Raw genomic sequence first — 8,504 nt, 5'->3', positions numbered from 1 at the left:
ACAGATGGTATCACACAGCAGCAGAATTTTCCATGTATTGTACAGAGGAACGCATAATCACTAAGGCTGAATAGACAGGACTGGAATAATTGTGGAGTCACAAAACATCTCCGTGTTTAATTAACTGTAATTTGACCGACAAAAGATCAAATCATTGGATTGTTCAAGGAAAAGGCAACATGATTATGAGATGTTTCAAATGTTGGATCTAAAAGACAAGGAACAATGACCTCGACCATTAAGTCCTGGAAAACAGCAAAGGACTTACTTGGTATTATTCATGCCATGGTTCTGATGTGAGAGAGTAGACTAGAAATTCCTTATGATCATCTCATACAGAAAAACGTAGCTGTTGCTCATCGGATTCGGGGGACGTGGCTGTAGTATAGCGCTGTTTTGTATGGAATCATATTAAAGCTTTCAGAGAGCCCTCCCCTGGATCTCTGTATGCTTCATATGAAGCCAAAGGTGATTTCATACAAATCTAAAAAATATATTTGTGGCATGCACCATCAGACTGTATTGGGGTATTCACCTCCAGAAGTTTTGTTTATAGGGGCATTTATATTACACTCATTGAAAATAAAATACTGCACCAAGAAGGAGTTGTCGAGCTGAAGCTTTCTATGTGAATGTATTGATGATCTATGTAAGTGATTACAATATTAGAGTGAGAGGAGAAGTGTATTTGGGAAAACTGTACACCTGAAAAGAGGCTCTAAGACCCTGTTGGGCGGTCTGTAGCATGGATGCAAGATGAGATATGGCCTCTAATCTGTATACAAGATAAGATACAATCTGTAGCCTGGATACAAGATGAGATACTGCCTCTAGCCTGGATACAAGATTAGATACAGCCTCTAGCCTGGATACAAGATTAGATACGGCCTCTAGCCTGGATACAATATTAGATACGGTCTGTAGCCTAGATACAAGATGAAATCCAGCATTTACTCTGCAAAGAAGATGAAATCTGTCCTCTAGCATGGATACAAAATGAGATACGCCTCTAACCTGAATGCATGATGAGATATGGCCTCTACCCTGGATACAAAATAAGGTATGGCCTGTAGCCTGGATACAAGATGATATACGGCCTCTAGTCTAGATACAAGATCAGATAAGGCCTCTAGTCTGGATACAACATGATCTACTGCCTGTAGCCTGGATACAGGATAAGACACAGCCTCTAGCCTGGATATAGGATGAGATACAGCCTCTAGCCTGGATTCAAGATGAGATACGACCTCTAGCCTGCATACAAGATGAGATACGGCCTCTATCCTGGATGCAAGATGAGATACGGCCTCTAGCCTGGATACAAGATGAGATACGGCCTCTATCCTGGATGCAAGATGAGATACGGCCTCTAGCCTGGATACAAGATAAGATACGGCCTCTAGTCTAGATACAAGATCAGATAAGGCCTCTAGTCTGGATACAACATGATCTACTGCCTGTAGCCTGGATACAGGATAAGACACAGCCTCTAGCCTGGATATAGGATGAGATACAACCTCTAGCCTGGATTCAAGATGAGATACAACCTCTAGCCTGCATACTAGATGAGATACGGCCTCTATCCTGGATGCAAGATGAGATATGGCCTCTAGCCTGGATCCAGGATGAAATACAGCCTCTAGCCTGGATACAAGATGATATACGGCCTCTAGCCTGGATACAAGATGAGATACGGCCTCTAGCCTGGATACAAGATGAGATACAGCCTCTAGCCTGAATACAAAATGAGCTATGGACACTATCCTAGATACAAGATGAGATACGGCCTCTAAACTGAATAGAAGATGAGATCTGGTCAATAGCCTGGATACAAGATGAGATACGGTCTCTAGCCTGGATACAAGATTAGATACAGCCTCTAGCCTGGATACAAGATTAGATACAATCTCTAGCCTGTATACAAGATGAGATCCAGCCTTTACTCTGCAAAGATGAAATCTGGCCTCTAGCCTGGATACAAAATGAGATACGCCTCTAACCTGAATGCATGATGAGATACGGCCTCTAGCCTGGATACAAAAAAAGGTATGGCCTCTAGCCTGGATACAAGATGAGATACGGCCTCTAGCCTGGATACAAAATAAGGTATGGCCTGTAGCCTGGATACAAGATGAGATACGGCCTCTAATCTAGATACAAGATCAGATAAGGCCTCTAGTCTGGATACAACATGATCTACTGCCTGTAGCCTGGATACAGGATAAGACACACCCTTTAGCCTGGATATAGGATGAGATACAGCCTCTAGCCTGGATTCAAGATGAGATACAACCTCTAGCCTGCATACAAGATGAGATACGGCCTCTATCCTGGATGCAAGATGAGATATGGCCTCTAGCGTGGATCCAGGATGAAATACAGCCTCTAGCCTGGATACAAGATGAAAGACGGCTTCTAGCCTGGATAGAAGATGAGATACGGCCTCTAGCCTGGATACAAGATGAGATACGGCCTCTAGCCTGAATACAAAATGAGCTATGGACACTATCCTAGATACAAGATGAGATACAGCCTCTAAACTGAAAAGAAGATGAGATCTGGTCAATAGCCTGGATACAAGATGAGATACGGCCTCTAGCCTGGATACAAGATGAGATACGGCCTCTAGCCTGGATACAAGATGAGATACGGCCTCTAGCCTGGATACAAGATGAGATATGACCTCTAGCTTGGATACAGAATTAGATACGATCTGTAGCCTAGATAAAAGATAAGATGGGCATGGAGACATACAGGTTCCTTATGGTATCAGGGCCATCTTTACCAAGGGGCAAAAGGGGCAGCTGCCCCGGGCCCAGTTGCTCCTGGGGGGCCCAAGGCAGCTGCCTCTTGAGCCCTGCTAGCCACTGCCCCGGGTGTCAGGCTGTCAGCTCTACCAGGAGTCCAGGCATCATGATCATACTGTGTTAAAGTTGTGATTTAGGACCTTAATGACATCATCACCATGTGACCAGTAACCTAGCAATTACTGGTCACATGGCTATGAGGTCATCACAGGTCCTATCAGGAGTGTTGCAGAAGTTAACTGGAGCTTTTTTTGTGTGAAGATTACATCAGAAAAAGGTGACAGGGGCTGTTATGTTAATATACTGTAAACTACTGTATAGTGGGGTGCTGTATACTGTGGGGGGCTGTATACTGTGTGGGACTGTATACTGTGGGGGGCTGTATACTGTGTGGGACTGTATACGGTGTGGGGGCTGTATACTGTGTGGTGGGCTGTATACTGTGTGGGACTGTATACTGTGTGGTGGGATGTATACTGTGTGGGACTGTATACTGTGTGGTGGGCTGTATACTGTGTTGGGCTGTATACTGTGTGGGGGCTGTATACTGTGTGGGGGTAGTATACTGTGTGGTGGGCTGTATACTGTGTGGTGGGCTGTATACTGTGTGGTGGTCTGTATACTGTGTGGGGGCCTGTATACTGTGTGGGAGCCTGTATACTGTGTGAGGGCCTGTATACTGTGGGGGGGGCTGTATAGTGTGGGGGCCTGTATACTGTGTGGGGGCCTGTATACTGTGGGGGGCTGTATAGTGTGGGGGGGCCTGTATAGTGGGGGGGGGGCTATACTGCTGTACTGTATACTGTGGGGGTCTGTATAATGTATACTGAGGGTGCGGTATAGTGTGGAGTGCTATACTGCTGTACTGTATAGTGTGGGGGGCTGTATCGTGTATTGTTTGGGGTGCTGTATACTGTGAGGTGTTGTATACTGTGGGGTGCTGTATACTGTGGGGTGCTATACTGCTCTACTATATACTGTGGGGTAATGTATAGTGTGGGGTGCTAAACTGCATACTGTGTGGTGCTGTATACTATAGGGAGCTTTACTGCATACTGTGGGTTGCTGTATACTACAGGGTGCTATACTGCATATCGTGGGGTGCTGGGGTGCACTGTAACACTAGGGTGAGCCGAGCCCCGGTCTCCTTCCTGCAGAGCGGTGCCCACTTCCAGCCTGAGCCCAGCTGCCCAGAGCACTGATCCTGAGCCGCTGGAGTCTTCAGAACTGGAAGTATTTACAGTCATTCACTGGACTCCACCAGATGTGTGGATTTTTGTGTGTGTGTGTTGTGGTGGAGGGCGTGATTGCATGCTAAGGTGTGGGAAGGCGGGATCCAGGGGGCCCAAGTCAATTTTTGCCCAGGGTCCAATCAATATTAAAGACGGCCCTGTATGGTATGCTGCAGCACACTTGCCCACAGACATCACAGCTGGGCCTGTAGATCCTGCACACTCGTAGGTTGCTGAAGCTGGCATCCCAGTTGGTTCCAAAAATGCTGGATTGGTGATAAATCTGGTGACCGAGCAGTCCTGGAAAATCCTTGCTGTGCGTGGCTGAGTGTTATCCTGCTGAAATATGTCAGTTGGAAACAGGGGTGTAGCTAAAGACCATGGGCCCTGGTGCAAGAGTTCTCCTTGGGCCCCCCACTACCTTCCCTCAGTGCTTTATGGCAAGGGGCAGGGGCGCCCAATGTCCCCCCCCATTCAAAATTCTGAAACTAACCCATATGTCAACTGTAAAGACTGCGCTTAGAGGGGTTGTCCCACAAAAAATATTCTACCTTTTGACAGTTCTCAAACCAGCGCTTAAATCTGAATACTTTTTTATATATCCACTGAGTTATTCATTTAAATCTCTGTATAGTGCAGCCTGCTGCTTGTTCTTATTCTAATGTCTACCTCACTGAGATGGACGCACATGCTCAATTCCATCCTTCAACTGCAACCTGATGCAGCAGACAGTATATATCCCCAGAGAAAGCACAGGTGTCTGGTGCTGCAAATTTGAAATAAGTTGATTTTCATTTTTTTCCCATTGACCATGGGATAACCCCTTTAATGTATTCAGTGTCTGTGTGAACCATTTACCAACTGCTTAGTAAAGTACAGTCAACCTCTTGAACTAAAGCCAGTCTCATTAATACACTTCACCGCTGTCCACATAGCCATAGTGTGCATTATATGGCCCATCCATGGGACTCCTACCTTGCACCCCCACTAGGCAGGGAGCCCCAGAACTAGAGTGTGGCTCAAGGGAAGAAAGGTGCGCACCTGTTATACTGGGTATTTGCTATATTGTGATGATTGTAAATCTTTGGCAATTGGTTGCTGGATTGGTGGGCCACAGCATTTGGCAAAGGTCACATTGCCCTGATTGACAGAATGGTTGGGTTCTTGACTGTCAACTAACAGGAGGAGTTGCCCATGTCATCATAGACCCAGAAAGTGTGTGACACTGATGCACGCTTCAGCATGACCCCAAAATGCTTCACCACAACATTCAAGGGAGGAGCAGAGAGGAATGTATGAAAAAAGGTATTTTCTGGTATCAAGCAAGGGTGGTCCACTTATAGAGTTATGGATATACTGTTCATTGGTCGAGTGTCGGAGAACTAGAAGCCAAAGTAGGCTTGCTGAAGTGTGGGATGTGGGTCCTGCAGAGACCCTATACCTTGGGTCACCTGGCACATTTTTGGGGAGGCTCACAGACAACAGTTGTCAGGCTAGGCCAGGAGAGTCACACATGATGAGATGCCACTGTATATCCCGTATGTGTCCTGCTACTAAGTAAACTATATTTACAAGAAATTGTGCCCTTATTCTAAAATGTAACCTTTAATTATACTATTAAAACCACATAAACATAACTACGCAAATATATATATATAAAGTACATATCTGGCATCAATATAGGTTCTATTAGGGTAAATTGATAACTGGTGGGGCTTCAATCAATGCTTTATCAAGCCAGTCTTTACTTAGTCGTACACCATGATGGAAGTACGGAGACAAATGTAGATTCCTTTTCATGCATCTCTTTTCTTTGCTCATCGGCAGGTTTTCTAATCTCAGCATGATTTCTGAAGAAAAGTGGGGTTCATTTGTGAAGCCAGGTCAGCTGTCCCTGATTTCTCCCTTGCACTACCCCTGCCTACTAGCAGAGCACTTGCCACGAAAGGGACGACCCCACTTCTCGTGACTAAGCCCTCAGAATACCCTCAAATTATCCTATATATGCCAGGCTTCTACTTTTCCGAATCCCAAGTCGCGTCCAAACGCGTTTCTCTAATGCCTATGATGTATTGGTTCATCAGGGGACCTTAGATTAAATAGAATCAAGCCAACACTGCATACTGAATTAGAATCCAGTAGCTTTCTCTAGTAATGCTACATTGGTGATGAGTGGCCTCCTTAGATGTAGGAATAGGTGCAACTGTGTTCTAACCCTTTGGTTACTTTTATACCCCCCCTGGGTTATCCCCAAAAACGCTATATGACTATTCCCCTTCTCTCTTGCTCCACACATTTGTTCTCCGTCGAACCCCCCTCTACTGTCACGGACAGTGTACAGGAAACAAGACAAAGCAACATGCATATATGACTGAGTGGATCCAAAGCTAAGGAACCAAAAGGGAGACCCCTGCACAAGACCTGAGACTATCCCTGGCTGCTCAGCCTATGCAAAGATCCGAAAGGTGGAGGTTTGCATTTCCACGTACCTCGACTATATAACCCCTGAACACCCTACAATAGTGAGGGGACACGACCACCAGCTCCCTACACCAGACACGGAGGGAGTCAGGGTCACCTAGGATCCAGCAAACAGAAAATAACAGATAAATGTTCAGCACTTAACTTTGTAGCAGACAGGAAAACAAGATCAGCATGCACACACACTCCAAGAGGAAGTATAAGCCGCCCCAGCATTGCACCATGGGGAGGGATTTAAAGGGAAGCAATCAGTCTAACTCCATGACAGCTGAGAGAGGCTAACGAGATGAGGAACTGAACAGTACAACAAAGAACTCAAGGAGGAGGTTCTGAAAGGCCTCTGTCAGAGCTTCTCAGCTGTCTGGTTGTGACATCTACACCACGATCATGCTCTCCCTCTGGCCAGAAGTCTTTCAGCATTCCACAAAGGAACGCAATCACTGATATAAAGTGCTCCTTCCAGCTGAGTTCCAGCATGGAACGCAAAAGTCAGCGATGATCAAGTAGAGGGACAAGGACTCTTCACCCAACTTAAACTTAAGAGCACAAAGATGCCTCCTCCTCAGGAGACGGCATGTATTAATGTCTTCTCTAAGTTAATCAGTGAACAATTAGAACGAATTTCGACCCTAAAAAAGGATCTGGGAACAATTTGAGAACAGAGGAAATGGAGGCTTTAAGAAACCTAGAGATTGACAAGGACTTAATTTTCGAGCCTTCGGATAAAGGGGGTAACTTGGTTATCCTTGATCATAAAACATACATAAAAATGTGTCACAACCTATTAAAGGATAGGGATTGTTACATGTTCTTAAAAAAAGATCCAGCAGAAGAGTTCGGTCAATCTCTTGAACAGTTACTGATGGCGGGCTTTGAACAGGGCTTACTGTCTATGGAAGAGATTAAATTCATGATACCCACACATCCACAAATACCGACATTTTACTCACTCCCAAAGAGTCATAAAGGGGTATCCCCTCTCAAGGGTAGACCAACAGTATCAGGTATAGATTCTGTTTCTCAAAATACTAGTATATACATTGATAAAATATTGTGCCCTTATGTGCAGTCTTTGCCATCTTATATCCGTGATACTACAGAGCATCTAAAGAAGATAGATGGAATCACGGTGGAGGATCAGATTCTACTTGCATCTATAGATGTAGAAGCAATCTACAGCAGTATTCCACATAAATGAGGCCTCTTCGCAGTGGAATATTTTTTAAAAACTAGGGAGACTCAATATTGACCCCATGATCAATTGGTCCTAAAACTCTTAGGCCCCTTTCACACAGGCGAGATTTCCGCGCAGGTGCAATGCAAGAGGTGAACGCATTGCACCCGCACTAAATCCGGACCTATTCATTTCTATGGGGCTGTGCACATGAGCGGTGATTTTCACGCATCACTTGTGCGTTGCATGAAAATCGCAGCATTCTCCTCTTTGTGCGTTTTTCACATAACGGAGGCCCCATAGAAATGAATGGGGTTGCTTGAAAATCGCAAGCATCCGCAAGAAAGTGCGGATGTGGTGCGATTTTCACTCACGGTTGCTAGGTGACGATCGGGATGGGGACCCGATCATTATTATTTTCCCTTATAACATAATTTAATTCACCTTAATCCACTTGTTCGCGCAGCCGGCATCTCTTCTGTCTTCTTATGTGAGGAATAGGACCTTTGATGACGTCACTACGTTCATCACATGGTCCGTCACATGATCCATCACCATGGTAAAAGATCATGTGATGGACCATGTCATCAAAAGTCCTATTCCTCAAAGAAGAAGACAGAAGAGATTTTGGCTGCGCAAACAAGTGGATTAAGGTGAGTTAAATTATTATTTTTTAACCCCTCCAGCGCTATTGTACTAAGCATTCTGTATTAAGAATGCTATTATTTTCCCTTATAACCATGTTATAAGGGAAAATAATACAATCTACACAACCTTGAACCCAAACCTGAACTTCTGTTAAGAAGTTCA

Source organism: Bufo gargarizans, chromosome 1 (genome assembly GCF_014858855.1).
Source record: "Bufo gargarizans isolate SCDJY-AF-19 chromosome 1, ASM1485885v1, whole genome shotgun sequence".
In the NCBI taxonomy this organism is placed as follows: Eukaryota; Metazoa; Chordata; class Amphibia; order Anura; family Bufonidae; genus Bufo; species Bufo gargarizans.
Note: the sequence above shows the minus strand (reverse complement) of the source record.